Source organism: Sylvia atricapilla, chromosome 6, assembly GCF_009819655.1.
Source record: "Sylvia atricapilla isolate bSylAtr1 chromosome 6, bSylAtr1.pri, whole genome shotgun sequence".
Lineage (NCBI taxonomy): Eukaryota > Metazoa > Chordata > Aves > Passeriformes > Sylviidae > Sylvia > Sylvia atricapilla.
The window spans coordinates 59,396,555-59,404,992 of record NC_089145.1 but is presented as its reverse complement, the minus strand read 5'-3'; the positions used below and the strand labels follow the sequence as shown (position 1 = coordinate 59,404,992).

General features: G+C 48.9%; 1 long non-coding RNA gene across 1 annotated transcript; it reads left to right on the top strand.

Moving 5' to 3' along the window:
• Positions 1–6,047: 6,047 nt before the first annotated feature.
• On the top strand, positions 6,048–8,116 carry LOC136363246 (uncharacterized). Its single transcript, XR_010743948.1, has 2 exons — positions 6,048–6,215; positions 7,584–8,116. It is a non-coding gene; the product is annotated as an uncharacterized lncRNA (long non-coding RNA).
• Positions 8,117–8,438: the final 322 nt, after the last annotated feature.

Here is an 8,438-nt window from a genome sequence, read left to right as displayed (position 1 = left end):
CCCTGCTCTTCTGGCAGCCCCTTCCTGCAGAGCAGTCTCTGGGGGCCAGTAGAGGCTGCCAGCTTCTGTGGCAAAGCTTCAAGGAACAGACTGGTTTATCACCTCCAAGTTGTTAAATCTAATCAAACAACACACGAGAGTTCAGTCAGCTGAGAAACCTGCTTTGCACAGGAACTCGTGTGATCACAGTGCCAGCTGTCAGAAGCCAGGACTGGACATGGCTGGCTGCTCAAGGGTGGTAATGGAGTGGGAGAAAGGGAAATCATTGGGATTGAAATAGCAAAAGCATATCCTGGAAGCTGTGTCTCCTTGTAGGTAACCCTGCAGGCTGGATGGATGCCTGTCTCCAGCACTGGCATTACTCCATGGCTGGAGTGTGTCCCTGTGGGTGTCCTTCCCAGAGCTGTAACTCTCCTGGTGGTCCGTGGTGCAGGGAGGTGGCTTTATTCTGCTGCTAGAAAGGTTTAGGGGCAGGAGAATTCCCAGCTTTCCATGTCATCCGAGTTTGGATGGCTGCAGATTTTTGACAACAAGGAAAGCTGTGCCAAAATCCGTGACGAGCTATTCCACGTGCAAACCACGCTGCTGAGTTATTTGCAAGTCTCTATCCAACCCGGGGCTCAGTCCATCCTTGGCAGGCAATCTGCAGGGAAGGATTCCTCTGACCTTTTCCCTGGATGAGATCCACTGAGCCAAATCCAGTAACCCTGCGCTGACATTGAGCAACCCCAGCAAAACAGCAGCTGTGTCCAGTCTCCTGCCTGAGCGTTTGGAAATCCTGGAGTCTCCCTTGCACAAAGTGCAGCTGATGTGCCTTGGCTGTGCTGGGCAGACCGTCCCCTCATGCGCCAAGATCCCAAGAGCATAACCTGCCCAACTTACCACGTGCATGCAGCTTCTCTCAGCACAGGAACCTTGATGTCAAGCAGGAAACCCCAAACAGAAATAGGGCAACCCCTGCCAGCCCAAGCAGCGTGCTGGGATTTCTCCACAGCAATGCACTGGGGGCTTTTTTGCAGCAAACCGTGACCCAGCTTTGCTTGCAACGAGTCACACGCTTTGCTTGGCCACGGAGCCCAAGCCTTGTGCTGGCTCCAGCTCTCCAGGCAGCCTGCAGAGGCAGGCCCAGCAGTGTGCCTGGCTGCCAGCTGCAGGGCAAGGGCTGCAGCTCCTGGGTGCTCGGGCAGGGAGCCACGGCTGACGTGCTGGGCAGCCTGCCCTAGAAGATCTTCGTGTTTCGTCAGGCGGGAGCAGGCTGAAGTGGTGGGGGGAGTGTTAGGGTAGAGTTCAGCTCCAGCTCTTCGTCTCAGTGTCACCTAAGTCTTGTTCAAAGTGTATCTAGATTAGAACTGCAGGATTCCTCTAGCAAGGTATGTGTTCCTCTCCTAAGAGGTTGCACCCATGGGGAATTGTGGTTATGCCGTTTCCAGTGCATGAGAGAGGGGCAAAATATTCCACCTGCTTCCCCCTTCTCTCTGCCCTTCTATGCAGTATGGGTTTCTGATCTTTGTACCTTGGAGCAAGTTTTGCTCAGTTATTCTGTTTTTGGAAAGGGGCAGTCTGCTGTCCTAGGGTGTGCTTCTTTCTGCATGCCTCAGATCAAGGGGACAAAAGCAGAGGCCACAGAAAACATTTTTCACAGAACAGATCTGTCATGACCTCTGATCCTCACCTTTTTTTGCCCTGCTGTGCTGTCCAGCCTGGGGCTGTGCACCTCTGGCCTTGACATTCCCTTTGCTCGTGTAGGCAGCCCCTTGCTGTGCGTCCTGGGCAGGAGATGTGCCCAGTGGACTCCCACAGGATGGCAGGAACACAAAAGTGAGCTGATGCAATGCTTATCATTGCCATGCTTCCACCTTTCCAAGGAGCTGGTCTTTTATCTTCCAGCTCCACATCCCACTGCCCTTCTGCCTCTGCACACACAGAAAAGTTGTCTGTAAGGAGGAACTGGATTGTCTGGAAAATATCCTGTAATCCCCTCTGCCAGCTGGTTTTGGACAAGTGCTCTGGGTGGCTCTGCACTTGCTAAGATGTGGTAAACAGATCTCCAAGGAGTAGCTTGAAGGAGAGATGGGCATTTTCAGTAGATACAGCTAAGTGCAGGGAAGGAAAACACAGGGACCTGAGATGGAAAGGAAGCAGGAAGACCTGTCACTGCTTTATGTGTTTTACTCTCAGAGCAGCAGCTGTCTTCTGTACTTCCCTTAAAAGAAAGAGAAGGCAAAGATGATTCACGTCCCATTCTCCAGCTCAGCCTTGAAGCAGCACTAGTGTGACTAAAGTCCTCGCTGCATCATTTCTTTCTCCATCTGATGCCGAGAAGGTCGCAGCAGGGCAGATTGTGATTAAGTGGAATTTCTCAATGTTGAAAGACATTTGAGATTTGTCCCGGTGATTAATAAAATTACTTGGGGGGGGCATAGGAAAATCTGATCCTATACATTTTTTTTCTGAAGAGCACGAACCCTTTGAAAGTCCTGTGTGTGAAAGCTTAGAGAACAGCATTTGCATGGGGTGCCTCTGCCAGCAAAGCTGAGCAAAGGTGAAACCCGTCATACCACAGGGCCCCTGCCAGCAAGAAATCCTCCTGAATTTCCACCCAGCTCTGGTTACTGGTGTTCAGAGCCTTTCACCTTACCTTCTTGCACACCACTGGAGAACGTCTGCTAATTCAGTAGAGCCTAAAGCACACAAGGGAGCCCCAGTGCACAGACAACAGCCCAAACCTTGTCAGTCCCAGCAGAAATCAAAGTGAGTGTGTTTGCAGCTGCTTGAACACTGTAGCTGATGGTTTTACCAGTTCATGTTCCTCATGGCTCTGCAGAGGAGAGGACAGGCAGCACATACACTCCAGGCAGCCCCAGGAAATACCTCCTCTGCAAACACCTATTTAAAGGCAGTCCCTGCCCCGGGGAGTTTGCAGCCCAAAGCTGGGGCAGAGAAGCTGCAGACCAGAGGCTTGTGTGGGCTGTGACTCCATGTCCTACAGCCACGTTTTGTGTCTGCTGCTTTGTGGTGCCCTAAGATGCACATGGAGCCTGTGAGGAGCAGCAGAGCTGGATGGGGTGGCAGTAGCTTTGCCCAGGTCACACACATGATGGACAGCAGAGATGAAGGCAGACCCGGCCTTTGCCTGCCTGTGCCACTTGGTACAAGAAGGTGTTTTGGAGGACAAGTTATGTTTCACTTTCTCATTGTCCTCAGTGGTGTGAAGGAGCAGACTGAATCCTCCTATGCTGCAGCATAAATCACTGACTATCTGTACCTCATTTTTCCCGCTGGGGTCTATGAGTGTTTGTACTGGGAGTATTTTAAGTGGCTAATATCACATTTGGTCAGACTCGCGGCTGTTATTGCAATTCCTAATTTAAATTACTGGCTGTTTGCTAGCAAAAGCATTTCTTTCCCTCTCCCTCATTCCTTTGGTATTGATCAGCCTGTTCCTGGTGTTTCCTGTTCCTGGTGTTTCCTGTTCCTGGTGTTGATCACCAGTTCTGTCCTGCCTTCTCAAAGGGAGGGTTTCTCTCCAGACACCTGCAGCCCCAGTTGGCAGATGCTGGAAGCACACAGCTCTTGCAGAGGCCCCTTCTGGGGACTCAAAACTGTGCCAGCAGCGTGTCTGGCATTGTGCAGGAGTCCTGTGAGGTGCTGTGCACAGACAGAGGGCTCAGCAGGTTCCTAGTCACCAAAAGGGAGATGCTCTGGGTGTATGCAGGAGCCACTTCATTAGGTATATGATTACAGGTCTGCAAGAAAAGATTTAGCTGTAAGAGAGACACTGATGTGGCTGCTGCACCACAGATGAGAAGAATCATCCTATCTGCAGCTTGATGCAGCTCATGCCACACACACGCAGTTCAATTTCCTCTTCCTTCTACACTTCTTGTAAGGCAGCCAGGCGTATCGAGCTCTCACTTTCAAGGACAGATCTTCAGAAATATTTCGATCCTGTCTGAGCAGGAGCCAAAAAAAAAAAATAAAAGCCAGCTGGTGTTGATGGGACAAAGGCACTTAAGTTTGCATCCAGGAGGGCAGTCAGTTATTGCAGCAAAATTTACATCAATCATAAGTCACAACCATACATTTCAGGACCACAGAGCTAAGCAGGTTCCCTGCTGAAGCTTTGATGCCTTGCAGATATTTGCATGTATCACCATTGCCTCTTTTTCTAACTTCTACTTCATTACAGAAAAAAAACCAAAAACACCCAACAAACCAGAGTTCAAATGAAATTCCATGCAAAGCAGCTCCATCACTGCACTGGCTTGCACTTTCCTGTCTGAAGGGCTCTTGGAGGCTCAGTTCAGGGGAGGTGAGCTCCTGCATTCACTGGAGGGTAAGAGCACAGGGAGCCTCCCTGTTTTAACCCTTTAAAGGAGGGCCTTTGCAGGGCTTGCTCTCATTTTGTAGTTTACTTGGTTCTGAAGGTCATGACTGCTTACATCCACTGTAGGTGCATCATGCCCTGAAATCTGGATGTCCACATTCCAGTGACAGACTGATGAGATTTAGTGGGACCATACTCTGCACATTTCACTGATCTCACACATCTTGTCTTTGACTTCCTACTGTGGTTTACTGAGGCTGCTCCTCTACAACTAATGGAATAGGGCTTGGAATGCCAGGCACTGGAGGGGACGTATCATGCCCTGACCACAGGCTTTGATGCCAGGAGCACTTACATCCAGTGGCTGGTCCTGTATGAAGACTCAGCTGCCACCAGGAGCAAAGAGCAACTGGGCCCAGCTGTAAATTCAGTGAAGCATGTGCCACAGCCCTGCCCTTTGGGCTAAGCAGTGATTGAAATGTGATTAAAAAAGTCTGTCCTGTCACTAGAGCATACTTGCTTTTCAGTTCACTCTGAAAAAACCTCTTTGTGATGGCACCCAGCAGCATGCATCCACCTTCACCTCTGGCTGGGACAGAGCCTGGGTTAAAAGCTCTCCATCTCCCTGCAGCACCAAAAGGCAGGTATGTGGGAAGGATAGGACACTGAGGGGCAGGACCCTTTGTGGCACTGCCAGCACCCTGCCCAGCAGCAGCATCCTCACTGATCCACCTGCACACCTCAGCTCTGCTGGAGGACCAGCCACGACCTTCCTCCACCCCCTGAAATCAGGAAAATGAGCCATTTGCCCAGGGAGAGATTCTTCCCTACCACCCCTGCACTCTCTTTTGCAGTTCTTACTTCTAGGAACAACTAGAAGTTGTTAATTATTAACACTTAGATGCTTAATTATTTAACTTGCTCCCAAGTTGTTTTCTTGGTGTCCTCAGGGACAGGACTCAGAACCTCTGGGACTGGAGATGAAGATGATACTCCATGTGTCATTTAGCAAAATTATTAATAAGTGTACACAGACCTGCCTTTACCCTGTGCTTACAAGGAACATGCAATTCCCATTGACAGCATTCAGGGGCCCAGCTGTAAATCCAGCAGAACAAAATAGTTACAGAGATAATCTTTTTCTTGGGTTTTTTTTCTTGTTGAAAAGCCATCTGTGGTGGTGTGTCCATAATGAATGTTCTTACAACACCAGGGACTTGCCTGCAGGAAGAGGACACACTGAGCTGTGTTTGCTTTGCTGCTGAATGAAAGCATCTGCATGGGAAATCCCTAACACTCCCTGGGTGATGTACATTGGCATCACACCGTGGGTTGAATCAGTCTCCAGATATGGACTAAGTCATGGGCAAAATATCCAGCAGCAGGCCACTGCTTGGTGTCAGGATCAGCAGCAGTTCACCATCCAAAAGCTGTACACTTGACACACAGATTGCTTTGCAGCCCCAAAACCTTCAGCGTAAAAGGATTCATTTTGAAAACGTCACCTCCATCCGTTTTGAAAATGTCACTGCCAATGAGCTGAGTTTGTCTCCTGGTGTATTTAGAGCAGCCAAAAGAAAGAGTCAGTGGTTAGAGGGAATAGGATGTACATGTGTGAAGGGGCTAGATGCTGTGAGGGTGAGAGAAAGCAGAGCCAAGCAGACCTGATGGAAGTCTGTTAGCTCCTTGAAGATCTGCCCCTGTGCAGGCATGAGTTTAACAGCTATTATATGGATGGTAATTGGATGCAAATTTGGCTTTTCAGAGGCGGCACACTAAGCCCCAGGATGGAGGTATGCCTAGTTCACACGGTTCAGGAAAAGAGTGGGAGAGGAAGGAAATTCTACTGTGTCGCAATCATGAAAGCTTAGGAGAAAACATTTTTCAGGTGAGTGAGAAAACAAACATCTGAAGTTTCCAACGAATAAGAAAAAAATTGAAATAAATTCATGTTTTCTGAGTCTAAAGAAGTAATCTGTTTCACTTAAGAAGTTTTCAATATAGTTTCAGTCTAACATTTTTTTTAAAAAATTATTTGTTTCTAGCTGAAACAAAGCAGAGAAAAACATCTGACAGAAGGAAAAAGTGTCAGCAAAACCTCAAAATGAGCAGAGCAGACTTCAGGCTGCTGAGGGAATTACCAAGTTCCCTGGGAAAATGTTTTTGCAGGTGCTGGGGTCCATAAGTGCTGGTCTTTTTAAGCCTTGCCTCCTAAGGGCACAGGAGCAGGCAGTGTCAGAAGGCAAGGAGGGAAGGCAAAAATCCAGCTTAGCTGGACAGGAATCTGGCCTTCAAAATAAGGCAAAAAAAAGAAGATGTATGCCCAGGGGAAGCAAGGTCAGGTGACATGGGAAGAACACAGAGATATTGCTTGCCACTGTAGGGAGAAAATCCATGCAGACAAAGCTCAGCTGGAGTTGAAGCCAGAACTGCGGGGGACTGTTGGAGTCCAGGACATTCCCTTGGATGGCCTGGGACCCAAGGAAGGGAATTTGAGCCCTGGACAGGGGGGTGTGGAGCTGGTCCAGGGGGCTCAGAGACCTTGGCACAGAGCCCAGGAAAACACCAGGTTTGATTTTAATCCATGGGAAAAGCTTCCAATATTGCAAAGGGAATTGCAAACCACCGGGATGTGAAAACAGTGGTTTAGTACAGTAGATGATACAGAATTTAGTAGTTTTAGAGTTTATAGAATAGAGGTAAAAGGGGACAAGATGGGGGAATTTGGGTGGTGCCTCATGTACTCCTCCTTCTTCCTCATCCTCCATCTTTTGGGGTGGTGATGGCACAAAGTGGATTGGGTCAAAGTAGAAATGTCACTTTTAGTGTGGGCACTGGGCATTGGCACACAATAGTAAATAACCAACACGTAGTTATCTGTATAAATGTAAGGGAACATCCCCTGGGGCAGGCAGTCACCTCGTGTCCCAGCTGCTGTCCAGACCTCGGCTGGGAGCAGAGAAAATTCCGAGATATCGAATAATAAACACCAGCAGAAACCTGAAAACAAACCTTGAGGACTCTGCTTTTTATACCGATGCGACTCGGGGCTTTTAGAGGGCCAAGGACTTTAAACCACCGAAATCTTGGGTGAGGAAACCCCCCAAGAGGGGACAGTGAAGAGTTTTTTCAAATGGCAAAAGGCAGCATAGAAATAACAGCAGCCTGCTCCAGGATGAGGATGGCCACCTCACAAACAGGGACATGGACACAGCAAAGGTGTTTAACACATTCTTTGCCTCTGTCTTTGAAACAGATGACAGACTAAGGGGATCTCAGTGCCCTGAGCTGAGGGACTGTGGCTGTGAGAATGGTAACTCCCAATTCATACTGAAACTGTGTGGGATCTACTGCTCTAGCTGGATCCCAAAAAACTATGGAGCCTGATGGGATTCATGTGAGAATCCTCAAAGAGCCGGCTGATGTCATCACAAAACCTCACTCAATGATTTTTGAGCAGTCTTGGAACCTGGAGAGGTGCCAGCTGCCTGGAATCTGGCAAATGTCCTGATTTTGGAGGGCAAGGAGAAAGACCCTGTAAAAAACAGTCCTGACAGTCTCACTTCAGTGCCTGGCAAAGTTATGGAAATCCTTCTGGGAACCATTGGAAAACACCTGAAAGACAATGTGGTCACTGGTCACAGCCAGCACAGCCTTGGGAAGGGAAAGTCCTGCTTAGCAAACCTGATTTCCTTTTATGACAAGGTAACCCTCTGAGCTGATCAGAGGAAGCCAGCTGATGTAATTCTTTTGGATTTCAAATTAAAAAGCTTTTGATTCTGCCTTTCACAGGATGCTTTAGGACAAGATGTCCTGCTCACAGCTGGGTAAACACATCATGGGATGGGTGAGCAACTGGCTCAGAGGGTGACAGTGAATGGGGTGACATCAGAGTGGGGACCTGCCACTAATGGGGTTCCATGGGGGCTCCATCCTCAGCCCTGTGCTCCTCAATATCTTCATCAATGACTTGGATGCAGCACTGGAAGGGATACAGAGCAAGTTTGCAGATGACAGAACTGGGAGGGGCTGTGGAACTCCCTCGAAGGCAGGGAGGCCCTGCAGAGAGACCTTGACAAATGACAGGGCTGGGCAATCACCAACCACATGA